Raw genomic sequence first — 27,557 nt, forward strand, 5'->3', positions numbered from 1 at the left:
GAGTTTTTGGATCCAAATGCTATTAAATGAACTTGCCATGAGTTTTTTGTTTCTTTTCCCTATTGTCATGGCAACAGAGGGCAAAGATGGCAGAGCAGCTTTAAGCCTGGATGGCTGGCACAAGGGTCCACGCCTCTCTATAAGAAATTTGGACCATCGTCTTACATGGATTTTTTAGGCTTTGCTCAAGTTAAAAAGAAACCAAGTGATACATGAGGCAACTCTTATTGTCTCTTTTTTATATTCTCACCAGGAAATTTAGAGACTCTAAAACAATGTTTTTGCAAGCTTCAGGTCACATCATCAGTGCTCTTGAAATTATGACAGTGTGTTGTAGAGTTTAAAAGAAAAAGGAAGATTACAGATAGGTTAAGACAAGATAGGATGGAGTAAGATGAAACAGGATGGGATAGCATAAGGAAAGATAATGGAATGGAAACATTTGTGTAGATCATACATAGGAAGAGTAAATGATTGTCTTATAAAATCCTTGCTTCAATTATGTATGAATGCATGGGAGCAATATGCCATAATTTACATGCATCTCTCTCTGTGGCTATTATGAAACTGTCATACAAAGGAGACTCATCTGATTGCCCTTTAGCCTTTCTCTACTGGAATGTAACTGACTTTGGGGATGGGTCAAGCTTCTTTAGAAAGATCTTAAAGTCATCTCTAACTCCTATCTGCCAAACACCAGTAGTGCTTCTTTGTCATATGACAACCATACTATGCAGGAAGTGGTAGCACCCTCTGCAGAGAAACACGAGTCCAACAAAAGTTCACTAGCACAACTCATACCTTATTATCAGTAATTATTTCCAAGTGTCCGTGTGTTTCTAGATATTGCCTTCTAAACTGAAATAGAGGTCAGCTTTCTATGCCCTTATCTGGGGTGTGTACATTGTCCTAAGTACGTATTCTACAAATTGAGTCTTCCTTTCTCAGAACCCATAAATCTGATACTAAATCCATTAGTAAAATGAAATGAGAATATAGCATTCATTGCTATTAATGTAGTTCCACACGTGTCACTCCCCCCACAGTTACTAAAAATGGACTCCTCTCTTGTCTGAATGTCTCAACACAAATATCTATGCTTTTCCAATACATAGTACTTCAGGAGTGAGGATTTCTTTAAGTCTTCAGATGCTTACTTTGTAAAGCTCCCTTTTCAAGAAAAAACTTATGGAATTTTATCATTAATTGATGTTAAGTATTTACATTTTTGTGAATCTTTTATTCTACAGAGGAGATCTAACAAGAAGACACTAGGTCTTCAGTCTAAATAATTTATTTTGTAATTTTTTTTAGATCCAGACATTTACTTCCTTGACTTACTTTATATGACAGTAATAAACAGCTCATAGTGTTTCATCTACAGTCCTCACTCACAGAATCTAGGAATAATACAATACATAAAAATTTTTAAATGGCGACAAAATTAGCTAGTGGCTCCCTAGTGGAGCACCATATTTTTTCTGCACTTCAATGGGAGAATTTTTTTATTCAGAGATGAGCACAGTCTTTATCTTATATATTTTTCAAACTTACCTATCGTTCCCAAGTTTGAAATAATAAACATTTTTAAAGATTTATTTTATTTATTTGAAAGACAGAGTTACAAAGAGACGTAGAGACAGAGAGAAAGGTCTTCTATCTGCTGGTTCACTCCCCAGATGGCCACAACAGCCAGAGCTGTGCCAATACGAAGCCAGGAGCCAGGAGCTTCTTCCGGTCTCCCACGTGGGTTCAGGGGCCCAAGGACTTTGGCCGTCTTCTACTGCTATCCCAGGCCATAGCAGAGAGCTGGATCAGAAGAGAAGCAGCCGGGACTAGAACCGGCGCCCATATGGGATGCCGGTGCTTCAGGTCAGGGTGTTAACCCGGTGTGCCACAGCGCCAGTCCCAAAATAATAAACATTTTGAAGCTATCAAGAGAAATATCATGGGATCATAAATTACCCAGAAATTTCAACATTGCATTTGTTTTTTTTTTTAAACAAGTAAAATCACCCTTTGCTGAACAGCTTGGGGCCAAACTATATATTACCAAGATCTGAGGAAACTAAAAACTAAAATTTATAATACTTCGAATGTCTTAGCTATTTTTCTCCACAAATCCCAAGAGGAATTTAACTGATTTCTCGCTTTCCTCAAGGAGTGCTAATGATAAGAAACCTTAAAGGAATGTTTTTAAAACAGAATACCACACAGGTCACATTAAGGCTTAACTTCAACACATCATTTGATTAAGCTGTCAAGAAACAGACAACAACAACAAGAACCAAATGGACATGAGGGATGAGAGAAGTAGGAATGAGATATATCACACTGGATGTTTAAATGATAAAACGAACAAATACACATGAGAGAAAAGACCATTCGAATCTCAATTGGCAAGAAACTCCAGTGAGAAGGTCAGAGAGGAAAATTCAGGCAGATGACATATTGCAAATATTCAGTAAAAATTATCTAATAGAAGAAAAGCAAAACCATTAAACATTGCATAAGGTAAATAAGAAGTAAAATAAATGAAGCCCAATGTGCTTGGGATACCACTGTCAATACTAAATGGAATTTTTTTGTTTCTGTGGATTTTGTTTGTCAATAGGAATAAATCTGCAAAAGCAGGAAAATTCAAAGATTAGTTTTTGTAAATTAAAAAAATAATGAAATGTGTGTTTATAAATACACATACACACAATCAAACATTAAAGAGATTCCTGGGGTCAGCACTGTGGCATGGTGTAGTGGATAAAGCCGCCAACTGCCACGTCGGCATACCATATGGGTGACAGTTCGTATCCTGGCTGCTCCAATTCTGATCCAGCTTCCTGCTGATGGCCCAAGTGCTTGGGCCCCTGCTACCCCCTGCAAATGAATCCACAGTACCAAAGGGGCACTGACGAACAGCAAAACTGTGACCAAATATCTAATTATCTTATCCTCAAGATGGCCTTTTTCATAGAATACTGAAAGATTTGCAATGTTACCAAATCACAAAATTATAGCCAAAAGCAAACAATTGAAATGTGTATAAGGCAGAAATATCAGAAAGATTTCATAAGCTTTACACATTCAAATAAAAAGTACCATAAAAGCTCCCCTATGCTCATGTGCTGAGTATTATATAATACTAGTGATAAAGAATACAAGGCTATTTAAATATAACATTGAAAGCACTTTCCCAAAATAAGGATTTTAAAATAATTACAGTACAGTTGCAGAAAACATGTTAATGTGTTTAGACTGCAGCGGTAATGAAAATGCTAGGTGTGTTGGGCTGACGCCGTGACTCACTAGGTTAATCCTCTGCCTGAGGCGGCGGCATCCCATATGGGTGCCAGTTCCAGTCCCAGTAGCTCCTCTTCCAGTCCAGCTCTCTGCTGTGGCCCAGGAAGGCAGTGGAGGATGACCCAAGTGCCTGGGCCCCTACACCCGCATGGGAGACCAGGAGGAAGCTCCTGGCTCCTGGCTTCAGATCTGCGTAGCTCCAGCCGTAGCGGCCATTTGGGGGATGAAACAATGGAAGGAAGACTTTTCTCTCTGTCTCTCTCACTGTCTACTCTATCTGTCAAATAAATAAAAAAGAAAGAAAGAAAGAAAGAAAGAAAGAAGGAAGGAAGGAAGGAAGGAAGGAAGGAAGGAAGGAAGGAAGGAAGGAAAGAAAGAAAGAAAGAAAGAAAGAAAGAAAGAAAGAAAGAAAGAAAGAAAGAAAGAAAGAAAGAAAGAAAGAAAGAAAGAAAGAAAGAAAGGCAGGCTAGGTGTCTTCTTAAGAGCTTTGGATCTAGCCTTGCCCAGCTAGCTATCAGAGAAGTGTCTGCAGAGGACACAGCATGGGAATGATAGGTGGCATGGAAAGAAAACCAGGAAAGCATGATACCATAAAAAATTGGGGATGAAATCATTTCAAAAGTAATCAGTAAGGTAAAATACTCAATGAGAATCCAGTAAGTCATAGTTTGGGGAAGTGATAGAGGTCTCTGAAACAGACAGGGATGAACTGATGAATGGATTGGTGTGGAAATGGAAATAGAATGTAAAAATCTCTTTGGAGAACTTCAAGTGATGAAGGGAGAAAAAAAGAGGAATAATAGCTAATAGAACTTCTTATCTTTATGAATGACACTGAAACTCACCAAGGCTAGAAGCTGAATCATTCCTGATTCTGCCTTCATTTTCCATCTCCTTTGATCTGTACATAATGTAGAACTCCAAACTATCGAATATATCATCTTAAATTCATCCTCCAATGACTTACTAACCATAATATGAAAAAAGTCCAATCTCCCTAACATAGGACTGATGGATGGCCTTTGTAATCTGACCAACACTACCCGTTCAGCCTTACGTCTCACTTCTGCCTAAGTTGCAGAACGACTTGCTCTTTCTGGAGGAGTCAGGCATTTTTATTCTTCTGGGCCTTCATATATACCATTTTCATATCCTACAACGTTCTTCCCTAGAGCAATCACTTCCCCACCTTCTTTCAACTGTCAAACTCCTACCTATCCTTGAGTCTCCATTCAACAACTATATTCTATTACAAATACTTCTTTGATCTTTATGCTTTCAGGTATTTTTAAGGTATTATATTACCTATAGAATTTCTATAGTGGTTGAGGCCTCAGCTGCCTATGAGTCTCTTGACAGCAAATATTACACATTTTTATTTGTTCCGTATTTTTATTTATCTCTATGATTGGCACATAGTAAGCACTAATAAATGTTTTTTTAAGTGAATGAAAGGGTAGGTTTGCTGCTAAGGTGATGATCCAAACCCAAAGTCTAAGTATTAGATTAGGTCAGAGGAGAGATACACATAACTCGCTATTAGGAGAAACTAGTGATTTGTGAGTCTCAGGTGCATTTATTTTTCTGAAAATTTTATGTATTTGAAAATTAAAATGAGTCACATACTGATGTAAGAAAGTTCACTGAACTATACTATAATTTGGTGACTCTCTTCACTGACCTCAGTTCGTCTGTATTTCACTAGAATCACCTAATAAAATGCACACTGAATACCTGTTATATCCAAAGCTCTAAAGAGGATACAAAGTTATAAATGATATATTCCTGTTCCCACAGTTCATAATCTGGTAGGAGAATAAAGACATTTGGAAATATATACTGCTCTGGAACACTTTTAGGGTTATTTGGACAAGAAGTCCCTTAAAAGTAGCAAAAGTATAAGGAGTGCCCTTGTCTGATTGTTCTACTTAACGCCCTTAACATTAGAAGACATAGGCTTCAAAAACAAAGAATCTTCTCCAATTTTAAACAGGTTTTAAGTGTCCAACTAGAGATAAGAGAATAGCCACAGGGAAAGTTTCTTTGCCTATTTTCCTAACATCCAATTAAACATGTGTATAGTAAATAGAAAATTAGAAACCAAAATAGGCAATTGAAAAAATTTTTTAAATAATTCACAAGTATTTCACAGCACAAGACTGTTTTGTCTTTTCCTACTGTACACCAAGATGGGTGGTGTAAAGAGAAGAAGGAGAAATTTAACGTGTTTTTCAAAAAACATGATGCTTTTACTCATGTTTAAAACTTGGCAGTCTTCTGATCCCAGAATGAGTATATGTTACTTGGGCATTTGTTTGCTTTTTTTTAATTGAACCCCAAAAATCAACGTCTCTTAACAGAAAACTTAGGAAGATACAGTGCAGGTACAGTAAAGTTCTGCAATTATGAAAACTCAATTGGCACTTCAAAAGATTACAAACAGATAGGTTATCAATTTGTCAAACTGTTTTCCAGCATCTTTTGCTTTTAGACTAGACCTTGCCCTAATGACTGTCAAGTAGGGCAAGACTAATTTGAAATTAGCCACAGGCAATGCCACGTGGGGCTGAGGAAGAACTTCTAAGATCAATCCCATTCACAATAGCTACAAAAACAATCAAATACCTTGGAATAAACTTAAACAAGGACGTTAAAGATCTCTATGATGAAAATTATAAAATCTTAAAGAAAGAAATAGAAGAAGATACCAAAAAATGGAAAACTCTTCCATGCTCATGGATTGGAAGAATCAATATCATCAAAATGTCCATTCTCCCAAAAGCAATTTATAGATTCAATGCAATACCAATCAAAATACCAAAGACATTCTTCTCAGATCTGGAAAAAATGATGCTGAAATTCATATGGAGACACAGGAGATTTTGGATAGCTAAGCAATCTTGTACAACAAAAACAAAGCCGGAGGCATCACAATACCAGATTTCAGGACATACTACAGGGCAGTTGTAATCAAAACAGCATGGTACTGGTACAGAAACAGATGGATAGACCAATGGAACAAAATTGAAACACCAGAAATCAATCCAAACATCTACAGCCAACTTATATTTGATCAAGGATCCAAAACCAATCCCTGGAGTAAGGACAGTCTATTCAATAAATGGTGCTGGGAAAATTGGATTTCCACGTGCAGAAGCATGAAGCAAAACCCCTACCTTTCACCTTACACAAAAATCCACTCAACATGGATTAAAGACTTAAATCTACGACCCGACACCATCACATTGTTGGAGAACTTTGGAGAAACCCTGCAAGATATAGGTACCGGCAAAGACTTCTTGGAAAAGACCCCAGAAGCACAAGCAGTCAAAGCCAAAATTAACAATTGTGATTGCATCAAATTGAGAAATTTCTGTACTGCAAAAAAAAAAAAAAACAAAACAAAACAAAAAACAGTCAGGAAAGTGAAGAGACAACCGACAGAATGGGAAAAAATATTTGCAAACTATGCAACAGATAAAGGGTTAATAACCAGAATCTACAAAGAGATCAAGAAACTCCATAACATCAAAACAAACAACCCACTTAAGAGTTGGGCCTTGGCCGGTGCCGCGGCTCACTAGGCTAATCCTCCGCCTTGCAGCGCCGGCACACCGGGTTCTAGTCCCGGTCGGGGCGCCAGATTCTGTCCCAGTTGCCCCTCTTCCAGGCCAGCTCTCTGCTGTGGCCCGGGAGTGCAGTGGAGGATAGCCCAAGTGGTTGGGCCCTGCACCCCATGGGAGACCAGGAGAAACACCTGGCTCCTGCCATCGGATCAGTGCGGTGTGCTGGCTATAGCGGCCATTGGAGGGTGAACCAACGGCAAAGGAAGACCTTTCTCTCTGTCTCTCTCTCTCACTGTCCACTCTGCCTGTCAAAAAAAAAAAAAAAAAAAAAAAAGAGTTGGGCCAAGGACCTTGATAGACATTTTTCAAAAGAGGAAATCCAAATGACCAACAGACACATGAAAAAATGTTCAAAATCACTAGCAATCAGGGAAATGCAAATCAAAACCACAAGGAGGTTTCACCTCACCCCAGTTAGAATGGCTTACATTCAGAAATCTACCAACAACAGATGCTGATGAGGATGTGGGGATAAAGGGACACTAACCCACATGTAGTCATTTTAATCTCCACCATCTTCACTTTAAACAATCACTGCTCTGTGTAGTGGGAAAAGCCGTTGCCTGCCAGCATCCCAAATGGGCATAGGTTTGTGTCTCAGCTGCTGGACTTCTGATCTTGCTCCCTGCTAATGACCTGGAAAAGCAGCAGAATACAACCCAAGTGTTTGACCCTGCCACACACATCAGAGACCAGGATGAAGCTGCTGGCTCCTGGCTTCAGCCTGTCCCAGCCCTGGCCACTGTAGCCATCTAGGGAGTGTACCAGCAGACAGAAGATATCTCTCTCTGTCTTTCCCTCTCTCTCTGTAACTCTGTCAAATAAAAATGAAGAAATTTTTATAAAAAGAAAAGAATCATTGTCCTCCCTACCCAGGCAACCCATGTGTTACAGCTGTAACAACTCACTTATTTTCTTTTCAGCTGCATTATTTTTATTCTTTGAATATAAAATTTTAACCCAAACTGTAGACCAAACAAAAATGTGACAAGTGATCAGTCTCTGAAAACACAAGTCCCTTGGTTTTAATGAAAGATTGGATGTTACCCATAATCACACTTTTTCCACTAACCTCAGACCTGTAATAAGACCAGAAAGAAGACTGAAAAAGTCCTTACTTAGAGGTGTCCTCTTTTAGGGGAAAAAAAAAAAACCATGTGACATATAGTTGAGTCTGGGTTGTGACACTGCATGACTTTTGCATTTCGTTTAATAAGAGTTTTTCCAGAAGTCTAAAAATGATTATTCAGGTTTGAAAAAAAAAATGAGCCATATCATTAGCTAACCATGTAAACCAAGGGAAAAACAATTATCTTAACAGATACCTTCTGAATCATTGTTTCACATGATGAAACAAGAGTAAGAGGACAAATCTCACTTAGAAGTCTTAGATGAATCTAATTGTTCTAATTGATGAATCTTTTTCAAGGAAAAAAGTGGGCTCCATTTCTGTTTTTAAAAATCCAGGGTTTCTTTAATAGTGCAACTAATGACAACCTTCCCCTTGTTCTCACTTAAGAGGGAACCCTATAATAAGAGCTTCCCCAAATGTCAAATAATACTTGTCTCATAACAGGGCTTCTTTGTTCATTCGCCATGTCTCTTTTGATACACATAGATAATAAAAGTTCATGTAAAACTAAAGGTAATATAGAGCAAAACCCAACACGACTTCTATATAAATATGTCTGATTAATAAGAATGCCATTGTTATGGTTATTTCACAATGTCATGATTGTTACAAGAACAGAGGATATAAGTACTCTTATTCTTACTGTTTCTGTTCATCCTCTGTCATACAATCAGACTGCAAAATTTTGTTCAGTGGGGGAAATTTTTGTACATTAATTATTTCTGTTGCATTAATTCACCCCATAATTTGCAAAATCAATTTTAAACTAAGGTGAAAAAAATAGAGGTTTATCCTAAATGAAAATCCATATACACTAAAAAAAAATACATGCTCCAAACTTTGGCTCCCTTTTCCATATACACAATTGCTATATTATTCTGGTGCTAATGAGCATATAGGATATAAAAGTTAGCATGCTAGCATTAAGACCTGATAGAAGACTAGCATGTTAAACCCAAACTATGTTTTAAAACGATAACCATACTTAAAATTATATGTGTGATTTAATCCCCCAAATTAGAAGAATACTCTGGTCAATTAAAAACAATCTCAGCTGGCGCCGCGGCTCACTAGGCTAATCCTCTGCCTTGCAGCGCCGCCCACCAGGTTCTGGTCCCGGTCAGGGCACCGGATTCTGTCCCGGTTGCCCCTCTTCCAGGCCAGCTCTCTGCTGTGGCCAGGGAGTGCAGTGGAGGATGGCCCAAGTGCTTGGGCCCTGCACCCCATGGGAGACCAGCATAAGTACCTGGCTCCTGCCATCGGATCAGAGCGGTGCGCCGGCCGCAGCGGCCATTGGAGGGTGAACCAACGGCAAAGGAAGACCTTTCTCTCTGTCTCTCTCTCTCACTGTCCACTCTGCCTGTCAAAAAAAAAAAAAAAATCTCTAGGCTCAGTATATGGTAACTAACCAGGAATGAAATAGAAAACAAATAATAGTCTCTTGCATCCCCTGCAAACAGTGTTGTAGATTTTCAAGAAAATTCTAAGGTTGGTAGAGAAGTTTGTATTGTCATTACTTCATTTCTCTCTTTAAATTCTTATCTCCCAAATCCTAGCCTCCTCCCTTGGGGCAGCGGCATAATATAAAAACTTAACAGTCGATCTTAAATTTAGCTGAAATTTTTACATCCTTCACAACATACTCGTTAAATTGCACCCAAGAAGGAGATTATTAAATAGTTGCAGGAGACTAGTTACCAGACCATTTTTACTGAACAAGAAACAGCACTGTGCCTTCTTGCTGACAAACTAAACAACATTTATACAATCATTATAATCAATTTAATAAATAAAGGACTGTTAATGACTACAACAAAAAGGAAAGAAAGATTTCTCCCAAGTTGCTTCATCCTATCTCAAAGCCCCCAATAGTTTAAGAAAGTGAAGAAGCGATGCATGACAAAGAGCAGGCTCAGCTGAGCTAGGTCTCCTGTGAAGCAGGTTGTCAGTCAGCAGGCAAGGATTCATATCTGTGATTATTTAGCCTATTTTTTGTAGTAATTATCCAGAGTTTGTTTTGCTAGGGCTGGCATCACTCTGTATCTTCCCTTTTAAAAAAATTTAGACTTTTCTTTCCTTTTTATACAATAAATTTACATGTTTACAGTCTCTGGATCCCTCCTATGTTTTATTTATGAATGTAGCCCTTCTTGATGGTAACTTTAATGTGAAAGAAATAGTAATTAATGTCCCAATCTGCTACGATAATCCCTTTGCACACTCTCTGCAGAGGAGTTTAAGGTAAGTAACAGTTTACAGTCAATATTAGGTTTAATTATGCTTAATGAGAGTTAGTGTCTCTGTTTACTAACTGCATTTAGGTGTGTGGATCCTAGATGAGTTTTCCCCTGGCCTCATTCTGATTTGTTAATCATGCCACAGTGTACTGTATATTCCATGCTTATATCTTTAAAGGTACTTCTGGCTAATGAGGCAAGGGACACACCCGTTTCAGCTGGAGACACCCGTTTCAGAGGAGACACCATTCAATGATTGAGTACAATCTTAACACAACCACATCTTTCTTTGGGAAGGGAGCTATGATTTTATACTACTTTCCAAACAGATCCATTTAAGAGGCTAATTATTGTCCAAATTCCAGATTCTGCATAAGTCTACACACATAAAAACTGTTTCAAACTAAGCATAATCATCAATGGTGGGTATTATAAAATTAGAGAATTTTTTAAAAAAATTATTTTAAAGGCATTTAAAGCAGAAAGAGAGAGACAGAGAGAGGGAGAGAGATCTTCTAACTGCTGGTTTACTCCTCAAATGGCTATAATGGCCGGAGCTGGGCTGATCCAAAGCCAGGAGCCAGGAGTTTCCTGGGTCTCCCATGTGGGTGCAGGGGCACAAGCATTTGCTCATCCCAGGTGCACTAGCAGAGAGCCGGATCTGAAGTGGAGCTGCAGGGCCTCATGTTGGCGCCCATATGGGACGCTGGCATTGCAGGCAGCAGTTTAACCCACTACACCACAATGCCAATCCCCAAACTGTAGAATATTAAATACTTTTAAGACATTCTATATATATTCAGCTTTCAGTGTTATGCTTTCAAATACTAGGCTTTAAACTACTTTGACAAGTCAATGGTATCATCCCTTTTTTGCCTAAAAAATAGCTTTTAGCTTAAAATTGTATTGAACTTTACTGCAGACATAGGACAAAATTTTGTTTCTTTGATCTAAATGTAAGGACTTCTCAATATATCACGGGATCTTTGAAATTTGAACATATTCAGAGGCTTAGAAAAATTCTATTTAATTTTCAGAAGTTATATAGACCTCATACTTGTTTGGTAAAGATATCTCTTCACATTTTCTCAGTCCTCATTTATTTAAAAGCTAATACAATGTTGTCATGCAGCCAGCTAAGCCACAGGCATCCCACTTTGGAGTGTGGGTTTGAGTCCCCGCTGTTCCACTTGCATTCCAGCTTCCTGGTAATGCTTCTGAGAAAGCAACTGAAGAAGACACAAATGCCTGTGCCCCTGCCACCCATGTGGAAGACCAGGATGCAGATCCTGGCTCCTGACTTTGACCTGGCCCAGACCTGACTGCTGCACCACTGGAGGAGTGAATCAGCCTATGGAATATCCCCACCTGTGTTTGTGTGTATGTGTGTGTCTGTGTGTCTTCTTTCTCTGCTTTTGTGCTTTTCAAGTAAATAAATAACTAACTCTTGTCCAAATAAGGCTAATACAGGATGCCATTGGAAATTCTTATTTTGGTCCCAATCCATTTTTTGGGTAACATTTCTCCCTCACTTCTCTTCTCTGAGCACATTGTTTCTACACACTACTTGCTATTTTTTAAGCTCACTATGTGCAGCCGTGCTTTCTGTCTTTGCTCTTAGCATTCAGTAAACCTGCTCTGGCCTTCAAATGACCCAAAATATATATATCTTATTTCACTAGTAGAGACCTTGTTTACCACTAAAATAGAATCAATAGATATTTTCTCAATGTTTCCTAACATTTACTCACATGAATGTTACACTTACCGTACTGAATCCCAGTTTTGCTTTTTTTTAAGATTTTATTTATTTTTGAGATTTAGAGTTATCAACAGTGAGAGGGAGAGACAGACACAGAGGTCTTCCTTCCGTTGGTTCACTCCCCAGATGGCCGCAACAGCTGGAGATATGCCGATCTGAAGCCAGGAGCCAGATGCTTCTTCCTGGTCTTCCACGTGGGTGCAGGGGCCCAAGCACTTGCCTTCTTCTACTGCTTTCCAGGCCACAGGAAAGAGCTGGACTGGAAGTGCAGCAGCCAGGACTAGAACCGGCACCCATATGGGATGTCAATGCCACAGGCGGAGGATTAACCTACAGTGCCATGGCGCCGGCCCCATGAGTCCCAGTTTTTACTCAGGTCCTTGTTTTTCTAGATAATACACTTTTTGAGGGAGGGACATATGCCTTATTTATGTACTTAGCTCAGACCAGGTACTCAATAAATGTTTGCTACAATGATTAAACAATGGATGGATTTGGAAAAGCTACATTAGCAATCGTACACAAAAATTATTCCACAAAAATAGCAAAAAGATGTTGACTCAATATCTGATTTATAGGTTTGCATAATTGTTTTATGAAAATGAAACAGCAAAACATGCCAAAACCTATGGGATATAACAAAAAGCAGAATAAACAGAGAAGTTTATATCAATAAGAAAAAATAGAAGGGTTTCAAATAAAGAACCTAGTAATGCAACTAAAGGAATTAGAGAAGCAAGAACAAGCCAAACCTAAAACTAAGAGAAGGAAAAATTAACAATGACCAAAACAGAAATAAGTGAAACAGACACACGCACACACACACATACATATAAATAAATCATCAATTTAAAATATCAGGTTTTCTGAAAAGATAAATTCAACCAAATTTTAGGTAGCCTAAGGAAAAAAAGAGAAAAGACACACACAAATAAAATTATAGATAAAAATGAAGACATTACAACCAATATCACAAAAGTATCAATGAACATTAGGAAGTATTATGAACAAATATATACCAAAAAATTAAAAAGCCAGAAAAAGTAGATGAATTTATGGACACATGACATACTAAAATTGAAGACAGAAAAACTGATCAGACCAATTATGAATAACCACAGAGAATCAGTAAAAATATTTCCAAAAAAGAAAATCCAGGACTAGACAGCTTCACGGCTGAAATTTTTTTAAACTTTTTTTTTAATAAATATAAGTTTCAAAAGTACAACTTCTGGATAATAGTGGCTTTCCCCCCATAACCTCCCTCCCACCACTAACCATCCCATATCCCACTCCCTTTCCCATCCTATTCTTCATCAAGATTAATTTTCAATTACCTTTATATACAGAAGATCAACTTAGTAGATACTAAGTAAAGATTTCAACAGTTTGCACCCACACAGATACACAAAGTATAAAGTACTGTTTGAATAGTAGTTTTACCATTAATTCACATAGTACAGCACATTAAGGACAGAGATCCTACTTGGGAAGTAAGTACACAGTGACTCCCATTGTTGATTTAATAATTGACACTCTAATTTATGACGTCAGTAATCACCCAAGGCTCTTGTCATGAGCTGTCAAGGCTATGGAAGCCTCTTGAGTTTATAAACTCCGACCTTATTTAGACAAGGCCATAGTCAAAGTGGAAGTTCTCTCCTCCCTTCAGAGAAAGGTACCCACTTCTTTGATGGCCCATTCTTTCCACTGGGATCTCACTCACAGAGATCTTTCATTTAGGTATTTTTTTTTTTTTTTTTTTTTTTTTTTTTTTTGCCACAGTGTCTTGGCTTTCCATGTTCATGGCTGAATATTACCAAAATGTTAAAAGAACCAGCATCCATTCTCAAACTATTCCAAAAAGGTGAAAAGGAAGGAACCCTTCTGAACTAATTTTATGAAGCCAGAATTAGCCTGAAACCAAATCCAGACGGGGACATAGCAAAAAAAAGAAGCAAATTACAGACCAATATCCCTGAAGAAACAGAATATAATGGTACATCAGAAAGATCACACACCAGACCAAGAGTGATTTATCCCTGGGATGCAAGGGTAGCACAATGTATGCAAATTAATAAAATGTAAAAGCATATTAGCAGAAAGTAGGATAATAATGATTTAATTATCATCTTGGATGGTATAACCTCCAAATTCCTTATATCCTCAAAAAATCAGGTAGAAAAGGAACATATCTCAATATAATAAAGGCCACAGCTGCCAAACCCATATTCAACATCATAATGAACTGGGAAAAGCTGAAAATATTTCCCTTAATATCTGGTATATGAAAAGAATACTCACTTTAATCAATCTTATTCAACCTAATGCTGGGTATTTTAACCAGACAATTCAACAATAGAAATAAATAAAAGAATTCAGATATGAAAGGAGGAAGTTTACCCCTCTTTGAAGAGCACATGATTTTCAATATATGAAACCCTAAATATTCCATGAAAAAACTGCCAGAACTAATACATTTAAGAAAAAAAAATCTGTGGATTGTATAAATCAAAAAACAAAAATCAGAAGCAATCTTATAACCCAATAATGAACTTATAGTCAAATAATTAAAGCAATGTCATTCACAATGGCCACAAAAGAAAACTCTAGGAAAAACTCTCCACAATGAGAATTATAAAATGCTGATGAAATAAACACACATATATATAAAAATAAAAAGTATCTCATGCTCATGGATTGCAAAAAGTAACATTGTTAAAATGTCCATATTGCCCAGAGAGATTTACAGATTCAATACAGTCCTCATCAAAATACTAATGGTATTCTTCACAGAACTAAAAAAAAAAGTAACAAAAAGTCTCAAAATTAAAATAGAATCACAAAGATCCTGAGGAGCCAAAGTAATCTTGAGCAAGATGAACAAGGCAAGACAGGCAGGTTAAGTCACTGCTTACAATGCTGGTATCGAATCTCAGCTGCTCAGCTTCTGATTCAGCTTCCTGTTAATGTGCCTGGGAGAGCAGCAGATGATGGCCTAAGTACTAGGGCCCTTACCATGCATGTGGGAAACTAGGATGGAGTTCTGGCTCCCGGCTTTGCCCTGATCCAGACCTGTAGTGGCTATGAGCTAAATTGCTTCCTACAATGTTGGCATCCCATATGAGCACAATTTTGATTCCAGGCTGTTCTGCTTCCAAACCAGCTCACTGCCAACGCACATAGGAAAGCAGCAGAAGATGGCCCAGTGCATCCATGTGGAAGACCTGGATGACGTTCCTGGCTCTTGCTTCATCTTTGCCCAACTATGGACACTGTGGCCATTTGGTGAGTGAACCAGCCAATGGAAGATGTCTTTATCTCTCCTGCACTCTCTCTGTAACTCTGCCTTTCAAATAAATAAAATAATTTTTTTAAAAAACCCTACAAAATTACAGTCACAAAAACAACATGTTCTGGGAGAAAACTTGACAGGCAAAGTAGATATACCATGGAATATAACAGAACTCAGAAATCAACACATATCTACAGCCAACTGATCTCTAACAAAAGTGCCAAAATCAAGCAGTGGTGGAAATGCAGTCTCCTCAGTAAATAATGCTGGAAAAATTGGGTATCCATCTGTAGAAGCACGTACCTATGTCTCTTCTCTCTCTCATCATATGCAAAAATCAACTAGAAACAGATCAAAGATCTAAATGTAAGTTCTGAAACCATGAAACCATGACAAAGCACTGGAAGACATCAGTGTAGGCTATGATTTTTTTTTAGGTCAGATTCAAACTACAGGAAGTAAAAACAAAAATATAAAAATAGGATTCTTTCAAGCTAAGAAGCTTCTGCACAGAAAAGGAAATTATCAACAGACAAAGGAGACAACGTACAGAATGGGGCAAGTCCGATTGAGCATGTGCCAAACTGTACATCTCCTCCCTCTCTTATTCCCACTCTTATATTTAACAGAGGTCACTTTTCAGTTAAATTTAAACACCTAAGAATAACTGTGTGTTAATTACAGAGTTCAACCAATAGTATTAAGTAGGACAAAAAAAAAATACTAAAAGGGATAAAGTATTAAGTTGTTCATCGACAGTCAGGACAAGGGCTGATCAAGTCACTTTTTTCTCATAGTGTCCATTTCACTTCAACAGGTTTCCTTTTTGGTGCTCGGTCAGTTGTCACTGATCAAGACAACTGACCAAGCACCAAAAAGAAAAAATCCTTAATACCATTGTCAGGAAAATGCAAATCAAAACCTTAATGAGACAATATCTAACCCCAATTAGAATGGCGATAATCAAAAACACAAGAAATAACAATACTGGAATAGATGTGGAGAAAGGAGAACTATTACAGAATGCTGGTGGAATTGTAAATTAGTACAGCCAGGGGCCGGCGCCGTGGCGCAGTAGGTTAATCCTCTGCCTGCAGTGCTGGCATCTCATATGGACACCGGTTCTAGTCCTGGTTGCTCCACTTCCAATCCAGCTCTCTGCTATTGCCTGGGAGAGCAGTAGAAGATGGCCCAAGTTCTTGGGCCCCTGCACCCACATGGAAGACCAGGAGGAGGCGCATGGTTCCTGGCTTCGGATTGGCACAGCTCCAGCCACTGCGACCATGTGGAGAGTGAACCAGTGGATGGAAGACCTTTCTCTCCCTCTCATTGTCTGTAACTCTACCTCTCAAATAAAATAAATAAAATCTTTAAAAATATTAGAACAGCTATTATGGAAAATAGTGTGATCTAAAAAAAAAAAACCACTATAAATGTGACATAGCAATTCTACTTCTGGGTATATGATTATCACTATTCTAATTTAGCACTGAAAGACAAGTATCACATGTTCAAATATTTGTAAACCAAACAAATTAATTTCATGGAAATAAAGAGTAGAATAGAATGGGACTGGCACTGTAGCACATTAGACAAAGTTGCCACCTGTGATGTCAGTATCCTATATAGGCACCAGTTCTTGTCCTGGCTGTTCCACTTCCAGTCCAGCTCCCTGCTAAGGCACCTTAAGAAGCTGCAGAAGATGGTCTGAGTACTTGGGCCCCTGAACCCATTTGGGAGATCTGGATGAAGCTTTTGCCTCTTGGCTTCAGCCTGGCCCCAGCCCTGGTCATTATAGCATTTAGGGAATGAACCAAGGGATGGAAGATCGATCTCTCTCTCTCTCTTTCTCTCTCTCTCTCTCTCCCTCTCTGTCTCTGCCTCTCTGTAACTCTGCTTTTTTTTTTTTTTCTTTTTCTTTAGAGAGAGAGAGAGAAAGGTCTTCCTTCCATTGGTTCATCCCCCAAATGGCCGCCACGGCCTATCTGAAGCCAGGAGCCAGGTGCTTCCCCCAGGTTTCCCATGTGAGTGCAGGGCCCAAGCACTTGGGCCATCCTCCACTGCCCTCCCAGGCCACAGCAGAGAGCTGAACTGGAAGAGGAGCAACCGGGACAGAATCTGGCGCCCTGACTGGGACTAGAACCCGGAGTGCCGGCACCGCAGGCGGAGGATTAGCCCAGTGAGCCCTGGTGCCAGTCACTCTGCTTTTCAAATAAATAAATACATCTTTTAAACAAACAAACAAAAAGAGTAGAATAGGGTTTGTCAGAGGCTGGGAAGGGTACCAGGAGGGGAAGACCAAAAAAAAATTGGTTATCGGATACAAAAATCAGGTTGGAAAGGAAAAATGCATTTTTGTGTACTATAGCACAGCGGTGTAACCATATATATGAGTAATTTATGTTAATATCTACAAAAAAAGGATCTTTAATGTTCCTAACTGCCTGGCTATGCCCTGGATATTATTGGCTTTTGGGGACTAGAGCAGTAGTTGCAAACTTTCTCTTATCTCTCATCTCTCTTTCTCTTTCTGCCTCTCAAATAAATAAAATAATAGCAATAATAATAAAATGACATCACAATCCTAACTATAACCTCAAGAGATAGCTCTATTTCCATTTTCCTGTATTGGTGAGTATACTTAGACTCTAAGAAGTAGAGTAACTGGCCCCAATTCACACTAAGTAGTTAATCCTAGACTGAAAGACAGTTTTAACTATGAATACAATACTATTTCCAGTATGGAGAATATAAAACATACATGTTGAATGAGGAATACAATACTATTTCCAGTATGGAGAATATAAAACATGTTGAATAAGGAATAGATCACAAATAAATATCAAGAACCTCCAAATTTATGTCAGTGATTTAAAGACATTAATCACTTCAAGCTCTAGGGTTAACTAGGTAATTCCAAATCTAAAACTAAAATTAATCCTATGAAGTGGAATGTATTTTATAATACACTCAAATATATAAGGCAAATATTTTTCATAAAGGAAAATAATATGAGCTATACTCTTCATTCTATCTGAGAAGAGTCCCTTTCCTTAAGAATTCATCACTTTCAGTATTGTTACCCAAATTATTAATGTTTTGTTATGAAACATATCATGCTAGAAAATGACACACCATTCCTAGAGAAAATTTTGAGCAAAAAAAGCTAACCACTTTGGAAATGACTGAAAAGGGGGTGGTTATGTACCTTTAAGAAAATTATCCAGATGTTTTAAAGTATTTATCTTTCCAAATATTTTAGATTTAATTCTGTGACTTTAGCAACAAAGAATACAGTTTTGCAAAAAAAATGAGAAAAACTGTTTTAGAAGTGCAGAAATCATCTAAATATTATTAGCTTTTTATTAAATAGCAACAGAAAACTATGTACTGTGAGTTATTTTCAGCTATAAGTGTATCTTCTTTTTATCCAATAAAATACACACTAAATTCCTCCATCTCAAATACTGATGATATCAGCAGAGTGCTGACACATCTGGATGTCTTTCTGAGCTTACCTAAACTGACCTTTCTGCTATATTCTTTCCCTTGCAGGACCTTTAGCTGTGTATATTTGCAAAAACCACTTGAGTTGTTTACATTCTCCCACACCATGCTACTTCAAATGGTCTTCTGAACTTTCAAACATTGGACTTTCTTTGGTACCTACTTTTGTCTCTATGCTCAAGAAAAAGAAGAGGGGAAACCTCGGTTCAAATGGTCATAAAGCCTCTTTAACTTTGGTAAACGTGTTTAAAAAGTTGATCTCATACCAATACCAGAATTACATAAAATAAACATGCTCTTAGTGTTAAATCACAGATAAGAATATAAAAATCTCTATAGATAATCAGTCTTAATGCAGTAATATTCATGTGCATAAATGCATTTGAAAATAGCATGCATATGTATGCCATCTATTTGTTATGTTTAAATGTACATATCATATTTACATGTTAAAGATATGTATGCACTTAAATTTAAAGATATTAACTTTAAATATAAATATAAATATAAAGAGTTAAAGATATATATGCACTTACATTTCAGCACTTACTTCTGAAAGTTAAAGGGAAAATACTTAAATGTTTTCACAACATAAATCCTAACAGAAATGAAATGTCCTTTAAAAAGTATAATTAATGGCAGTTGTGTCAAAACAAGGACCAAATGGTCATACTTTATAATTCATAGTTTAAGAGGTCATAGCTCAAATTATTACTTTATAAAACTGATTATCTGTGAGTAATCTGACAAATCCATCTAATATACACTGAATGCACATAAAATATTTTTGAGTAAAAGGAATGTATGTCCAAGTGGACAGCTGATGAAGGCAATGGGCTTTTTACTGACGAAGGCTGAAGTCCAGCATAATGACTTGGAATGCCTTTGAATGAGCATACAGACTGGAAGACCAAACAGAACACACATCCAAAAGACAGCAGAACGAACAATCTGACCAGCAGACAGAACTATTCCCAATGAAAGGAACTAAATAGTCATTTCCATCACCTGCTCTCACTTACCATTCCTACAACTCATACTTTATTACTAAAAAATAATTAGGAGAGATGATTTTCTGCAATTTAAATAAAAATACTAGCAATCCCCATGACATTTCATCTGAGATTCAAAAATATCTATGGGTCATTTATATCATACAAAGTAGGCTAGGTTTACAAAGCTGTTTTTTTTAAAGATTTTATTTATTTATTTATTTGACAGGTAGAGTTACAGAGTGAGAGGCAGAGACAGAGAGAAAGGTCTTCCTTTCATTGATTCACTCCCTAAATGGCCACAATGGCTGGAGCTATGCTGATACGAAGCCAGGATCCAAGTATTTCTTCTGGGTCTCGCATGCGAGTGCAGGGGCCCAAAGACTTGGGACATCTTTTTTTTTTTTTTAACAGGCAGAGTGGACAGTGAGAGAGAGAGAGAGACAGAGAGAACGGTCTTCCTTTTCCGTTGGTTCACCCCCCATTGGCCATTGCGGCCTAGGCACTGTGCTGATCCGAAGCCAGGAGCCAGGTGCTTCCTCCTGGTCTCCCATGCCGGTGCAGGGCCCAAGCACTTGGGCCCTCCTCCACTGTACTCCCGGGCCACGGCAGAGAGCTGGACTGGAAGAGGAGCAACTGGGACAGAATCCAGTGCCCTGACCGGGACTAGAACCCAGTGTGCCAGCGCCGCAGGTGGAGGATTAGCCTATTGAGCCGCGGCGCCAGCCAACTTGGGCCATCTTCTACTGCTTCCCCAGGCCACAAAGAGAGCTGGATTGGAAGAGGAGAAGCTGGGACTAGAACCGGCACCCATATGGGATGTTGGTGCCACAGGCAGAGGATTAACCCACTGCACCACGTCACTGGTCCCACAAAGCTGTTTTCTTTATGACTCACCTTGGAAACAAATATTACTTCATATGTCTTCATTCCAAAGCTGCCTTCCCCTTACAACATAAACTGAGATAATTTGGCCTCTCCACAGTTCTTAAATATAGAGTAATCCACTATTAAGAAAGCTGCCTTCGAAGATAATTCCTCTACTTAGAACAAATTCTCTTACTCAAGCAAGAATTAAGAAGGTCAGCAACTCTATGTTTGGGATATTTATTTACATGTTTAAGATACATTTATGGGGCTGGTGCTGTGGCACAGTAGGTTAATCCTCTGCCTGTGGCACCGACATGCAAATGAGCGCCAGTTCTAGTCCCAGCAGTTCCACTTCCAGTCCAGCTCTCTGCTGTGGCCTGGGAAAGCAGTAGCAAATGGCCCAAGTGCTTGGGCCCCTGCACCCGCTTGGGAGACATGGAAAATTCCCCTAGCTCCTGGCTTCAGATCGGCGCAGCTCCGGCCACTGCATCCAATTGGGGAGTGAATCAGCGGATGGAAGACCTTTCTCCTTCCACCTCTCCTTCTCTCTCTGTGTAACTCTGACTTTCAAATAAATAAATAAGTCTTTAAAAAAAAATGCATCTATTAGTCTACAAGCTCCATAAGAGTAAGAACTATGTCTCCTGTTTTTAACAGTTACATCCAAGGTTTCAAAGTTCCTGGCACAAGGTTACATTCAATACCTATTTGCTGGAGAATGGAAAGAAGTGATGCAGGGAAGGAAGGTGTGGGTGGCTACAATTAGCCCATCTCCTTTAGCATTATTTGTGTTACTGTGGAGAGAAAAATTTTTTTAAAAACTACAAGCTAATATATTTACCTAACCACCTATTCATGGATCCATTCTATCTATACCAGATACCAAGAAGACTTAAAAAATGTTTACAGAAGTGCGTTGTTACAAGATAAAATAAATTAAAATGCATGAAAAGTGAAAACAACAGAAAGTAGAATGGCAAACAAAATACTTACACATGTATACTCATGAAGAGAGTTATACAAAAGAGAATTTGTTCTAGAATTTCTCCAATTTAGATTAATCTTATTACAACAACAGTTATTATATGCTCATTATCACAAAACAGTAAATAAGTACTAACTAGTTCTTTGACTAGCTTCACATGGTAGCAAATATTACATAATCAGATACCTTATTATTGTAAGTCAAGCAGTCTTTTGGATGAGACAAATATTCAATTACAAGAAGTTTGCCAACTATGTTGTAACAGTAAAAATATAGATCTGTTTAAGAGAAAAAAGCAGGAATCCTCTCTGAACCAGCAAAAAAGCTTACATGGCAATTGCTTTACTTTGATGCCACTATATCAGTTACAGAGATTTTCTTGGTACCTGTGAAACCTCTTGACTCTTGATGCATAGGAAATACACTTTCTCAGTCCTTACTAGTACAACAAATGAGATCTGCACACTTAAATGACAATCAAGTATGAAATACATTTTAAAAAATTCTTTTCCATAAGACTGAGAGCTTAATTCTGATTCTAGTTAGCCTAGTAAATGCTTCTGTCATTCTGTTGGGCCAGCCCACACATACTGGGCTCTTGATAGGTCCTGGGCTCGACCATCTGGACCTTTATTTACTTAATTCTTTTTAATACTGACAAGTGTATTAGTAACACTTCCTTGATCACTGGTAAATATAAAGCTACTACACAACTAAGATTTTTTTCTGATTCTGAAAGTCACTAATTAGTTGTGGATAGGATGAGGGAGTATTTCAAAGATACATTGAGCAGAACTATAAGAAATAATCAAATTCTCAAAAAGAAAGCATGTTAATTTACTTTCAACATCATTAGAGGAATAAAAAACATCTTACAATCACTAATGAATGTAAAACAGAGATCTGGGTATTTGGGGGAACAGTAGACATCAAGGAAGAATAAATGCAACATTTGTCTAAGAATCACAAATCCCCTACATATTTTTAGACAATGTTCATGCTTTTTCTTGATCGTTTGATTGCTCTATTTAACAACATGTTTCATGAGCATGTTTCATTCAGTTAATAAACACGGGTTCCCAAAGGAAACAAATAAGGTATATAATTCCTATTTTCAAAAACAGATTATTTTACTGTTACTCAAATTATGCATTAGATAGTTAGAAGCTGCAATAATCTCTTCAAGCCAGAAAGGTCTCAATAACTTGAGATTATAGAATAAAATATAGTCTTAAAAAAGCGAATGTATTAAGTTGTTCATTAACAGTCAGGGCTATGCTGATCAAGTCACCGTTTCCCATAGTGTCCATTTCACTTCAGGAGGTTTCCTTTTTGGTGTTCAGTCAGTTGTCACCAATCAGGGAGAACATATCATTATCCCTCTTAGTAGTTTTTTTGTCTGTTCTACTTAATATGACTGGTTTAATTCTGTAATTAATACACAGTTATTCTTAAGTGTTAAAAATTAACTGAAATGTGATCCCTGTTAAACATAAGAGTGGGAATAAGAGAGGGAAGAGATGTATAATTTGGGACATGCTCAAGCTGACTTGCCCCAAATGGTAGAGTTAAAAACATACCAGGGGATTCCAATTCAATCCCATCAGGGTGGCATGTACCAATGCCATCTCACTATTCCAAGTGATCAATTTCAGTTCACAATTGATCATAATGAAAGGACTAAGAGTCAAAGGGAGCACATAAACAAGTCTAGTACCTGCTAACACTAACCGATGGAATATATAAAGGGGAGAGTGATCCAACATGGGAAGTGAGATACTCAGCAGACTCATAGAATGGCAGATGTCCTAAATAGCACTCTGGCCTCAGAATCAGCCCTAAAGGCATTCGGATCTGGCTGAAAAGCCCATGAGAGTATTTCAGGCATGGAAAGCCAAGACACTCTGGCAAAAGATCTCTGCGAGTGAGATCCCAGTGGAAAGAACAGGTCTTCAAAGAAGGAGGTACCTTTCTCTGAAGGGAGGAGAGAACCTCCACTTTGACTATGACCTTGTCTAAACAAGATAAGAGTCAGAGAACTCAGAGGGCTTCCATAGCCTTGGAAACTCATGACCGGAGCATAGGGAGACTACTGATGCCATAGACAGGAGTGTCAATTGGTAAAGTCAACAACAGGAGTCACTGTGCACTTACTCCTCATGTAGGATCTCTATCCTTAATGTGCTGTACATTGAGATTTAATGCTATAACGAGTACTCAAACAATATATTTCACTTTGTGTTTCTATGGGGGTGCAAACTGTTGAAATCTTTACTTAATGTATACCAAACTGATCCTCTGTAAAAAAAAAAAAAAAATTATCAACTCCCAACTTGACTCTCACTGGGATTAAACATGACAATAGGTCTGATCTGATTTCATCATCATTTAAAAAAAAATCATCTATTATTTTTCACTTTATGTTTCTGTGTGGGAGCAAACTGTTGAAATCCTTACTTAATGTATACTAAGCTGATCTTCTGTATATTAAGATAATCGAAAATGAATCTTGATGTGAATGGAAGGGGAGAGGGAGTGGGAAAGGGGAGGGTAGTGGGTGGGAGGGACGGTATGTGGGGGAAGCCATTGTAATCCATAAATCGTACTTTGGAAATTTATATTCATTAAATAAAAGTTAAAAAAAAGTAATTAAAAAAAAAAAAAGCGAATGTAGTTTCCTAAGGTGCTAAAAACTCATTTAGAAAGATGATATGGTCTAATTATACATATTGAAACTTGGAATTTATATATTTTAAGTCCATTATAAAACATACGTATTTTCAGGGTTTTTTTCCTCTGTTGGATGTGAGATCATCTAACACTAATTCTCCTTAGGATTTAGATTTTTTAAAGAGTATTGGCAGATTGTTATGTGTATTAATTCAAGCATCAAATTTAAAATATAATAACTGAACTCCCTGAAACTAAAGGTTCTGTGCAAAGCTGAAACCACTGTCCTCATTTGTAGGACCAAATAATCTAATACCAAGCAAAAGCCTCTTAGAGATCATTTTGGGTTTCCATTTCAACTTTCTCCATATGAATTTAGAAGAAAAGGTGAGGTTCTCCTACAATACTCACCCCAAGCAGATGAGAATCTCCACTAAACACTAGAATATCAACTAAAAACTTATAACATGTAGATTGTGGAGTAATTAGTAATTCCTTAATAAAATCTTGTTACCTCATGAAAAAAAGTTAATTGGTTTATATGCATAAGTAAACTGATAAAAGGATGAAGAATAAGCAGGAGGAAAAAACACACTTTGTAATATGTAATTTAAAAACTGTCAAAGGCACAGGCATGTCTTATTTACTGGTATATGAAAGAAGTAGAATGGATGCTTCTGCATACAAATAAATGCAGGTGCTGAGACATAATAGAAGCTCATGTTACAATGGAACTTAAACTTCTCTGGGCAGTGATCAGCTATGATGGAACTGAGGCAGTTACAATGCAGTGATTAACCGGCTGAGAGGGCTATTATTCATGGCAGGTATGTAAGCAGTCAGGGCAGCGATGTTGGTGGCCTCTTCTCATCAAGCAGCTTTGCCAGTACAGACTGGATGCCTGGAACCAGGCAAAACACAAAAACAATAAAACCTAGAGCCAGCTAAAGACAGATTCAACACAATCCATGTCCAATTTTAAATATTACTGGAAATCTACGCTGAAGAATATTTTCCCTTGGGACTGGCATACATTGTGTTCTCAGATGTTGACTGATACTTACCTCCATTTATCTTAGTATGCAGAGCAATATGCCTGAAACACTTATCTAAAAATTCCCAGAATATTACAGAACAATGTGATTCTAACATTTGTTGGCAAAAATTTCAGTTGATAGGTATAACCACCATGTCATTATATGAACAGATGGTCAAAGTGAGTCCATTTCACTGACAGTATTTTATGTGTTTTTTTTTTATACTGAACAACCAAATGAAATAGAAGCACAACACAGAAGAGGTTATTGTGCCTTCTCTAATTTGCTTAGCAGTCTTACCTGTGAAATGTGAAAATAAGGAAACAGCACAGACTATAATACTACTAAGTACTATTTCCTTATAACTTTTAATCAAATACTTAAGTATTCATATTCAAAAATCCTGATATTTGAGAAAATGGAAACAATATTTTCATTTTTCGATTTCATGATCTCCAGTAAAAAGAATAAAAGTCCTATGTCTCATTTTTAAGTCTTTCGACCTAACCAACAGTTTATAAGTAAAAAGCAAGTTATTCATCTTATTTGAATTCAGGTCTTTTAATGATAACTCGGGAAAAAATGTATGTTTACAAAGCAAATTCCCATTTTAAAATGTATCTTCCTTTGAAAGTCTATGCTCTCTCTGCATTTTTATTGTTTTTAGTGAAAATTTTTAAATGTAAAAGTTGAAGTGTTCATAATCAAGTTAACAATCTACCTGGCAGATATTCAATACTAAATTTTACACCATGAGATTTCTTGAAACACACACACACATTGCTAACTGATTTGTTAGTTTGGTAACTTCATCACGATAACCTCCCCAAAATATACCTTAGCTTTATTTTGTTAAGATAAAAATAATATTGCGGGGCATATTAGAGATAAAATTGTGTATGTATTTTAAAATATAATAGCAGCTATCAAATGCAATGGCAGAAAACTGCTGAAAATTATATTAACATGCATCTATACGTACGGCTGTGGAAACTTAGGTGTGAAAGGAATTCTGCTTATCTACCTTCAGAGACAGCTGGTGAAATACGAGGTTTAAGTGTACATCTTTAGTACCTCTGTACCTTAAAATATTGTCGCGTATTAATTTTTCATCAAGTTGTCATTTTCTCTGACATTTGGTTTTATTAATCAAGGCATTTATCATTAATTTGTAGAAAATACCGTAATTAAGCCAAATAAAATAAAATCCTTAAAAGGTTAAAATTAGAAAGCAGGTGAATTAGAACTTTGACATTACCCTGTTGACATACAGGAGCTTTTTGGAATTATGGGAATCAAGTTTTTTCAATGAGTTTGGTGCCTCAATCTTGGGACTGACTGGTTTAAAAAAAAAGTTATAAAGATTTTGATTTAAAGATCTCTGACAGTTTTGACATTCAGGTGAAAGTACTGCTGCTGCATTTGGAACAATTTGCATATCCCACTGCTAAACGGAATGTTTGAGGTGTGCACTGGTGTAAAGAAATTAAAAACAAGCTATCATACATGCTTAAGTGTACGTATTCACAAAACTGATGGCTGGATCGTACTACCCCATCCCCCTCCAATGTAATCTGTGATTTACTCTTCTATAATAAATTACCCCACCATGTTATTCTCGCTGGAAGATCTAACCATGCATGTAAGAAGCAAAGTAATTACAGCCCCTTCTTGTCTAAGAAACCTCCTTCAATCCCTATGAGCTCTTTGTACACAATGCAGCAACACAATTCTATTGTAAACTTCTTGCCTAATGTGCTGGACTTCTGACTATCAGCAGCCATTAAATCTCATCAGAACAGTTTTGTTGTCCCCAACAAATGCATTGTTATCTCTTACAGTTCATTGTAAACCTCCCCCTGAGAAGACACAGGTAGTGAGTTTTCAGCTTTGAACCAATCTGTATCCTTAAGGAAAGGGTAACATAAAAATCAGAAGAGTTTCAAAGTAATTTTAAAAGGAGGAACAAAATACATTCTCATAGAGAAGGGTGAAGGTGTATAGAAATACTAAATTAGGCTGAAATATTCTGAGATGACATAAGGCATCTTCTTTTTTGACTTATACTTTCAGATTATTATTTCACAGATATAGAAAAAGGTATTCAATGTGTTAAAGGGCAAAAAATGAATGACCTGAGTTAGTAA

The 27,557-nt window shown here is 37.4% G+C and overlaps 1 protein-coding gene across 47 annotated transcripts in view; it reads right to left on the minus strand.

Annotated features, from left to right (window-relative positions):
- ZBTB20 (zinc finger and BTB domain containing 20) overlaps positions 1 to 27,557 on the minus strand; it is an 873,240-nt gene that overhangs the window by 653,261 nt on the left and 192,422 nt on the right. The window lies entirely within an intron of this gene.

The sequence above is a fragment of the Oryctolagus cuniculus genome, chromosome 4 (assembly GCF_051225735.1).
Source record: "Oryctolagus cuniculus isolate XC-2025 breed Fujian yellow rabbit chromosome 4, ASM5122573v1, whole genome shotgun sequence".
NCBI lineage: Eukaryota > Metazoa > Chordata > Mammalia > Lagomorpha > Leporidae > Oryctolagus > Oryctolagus cuniculus.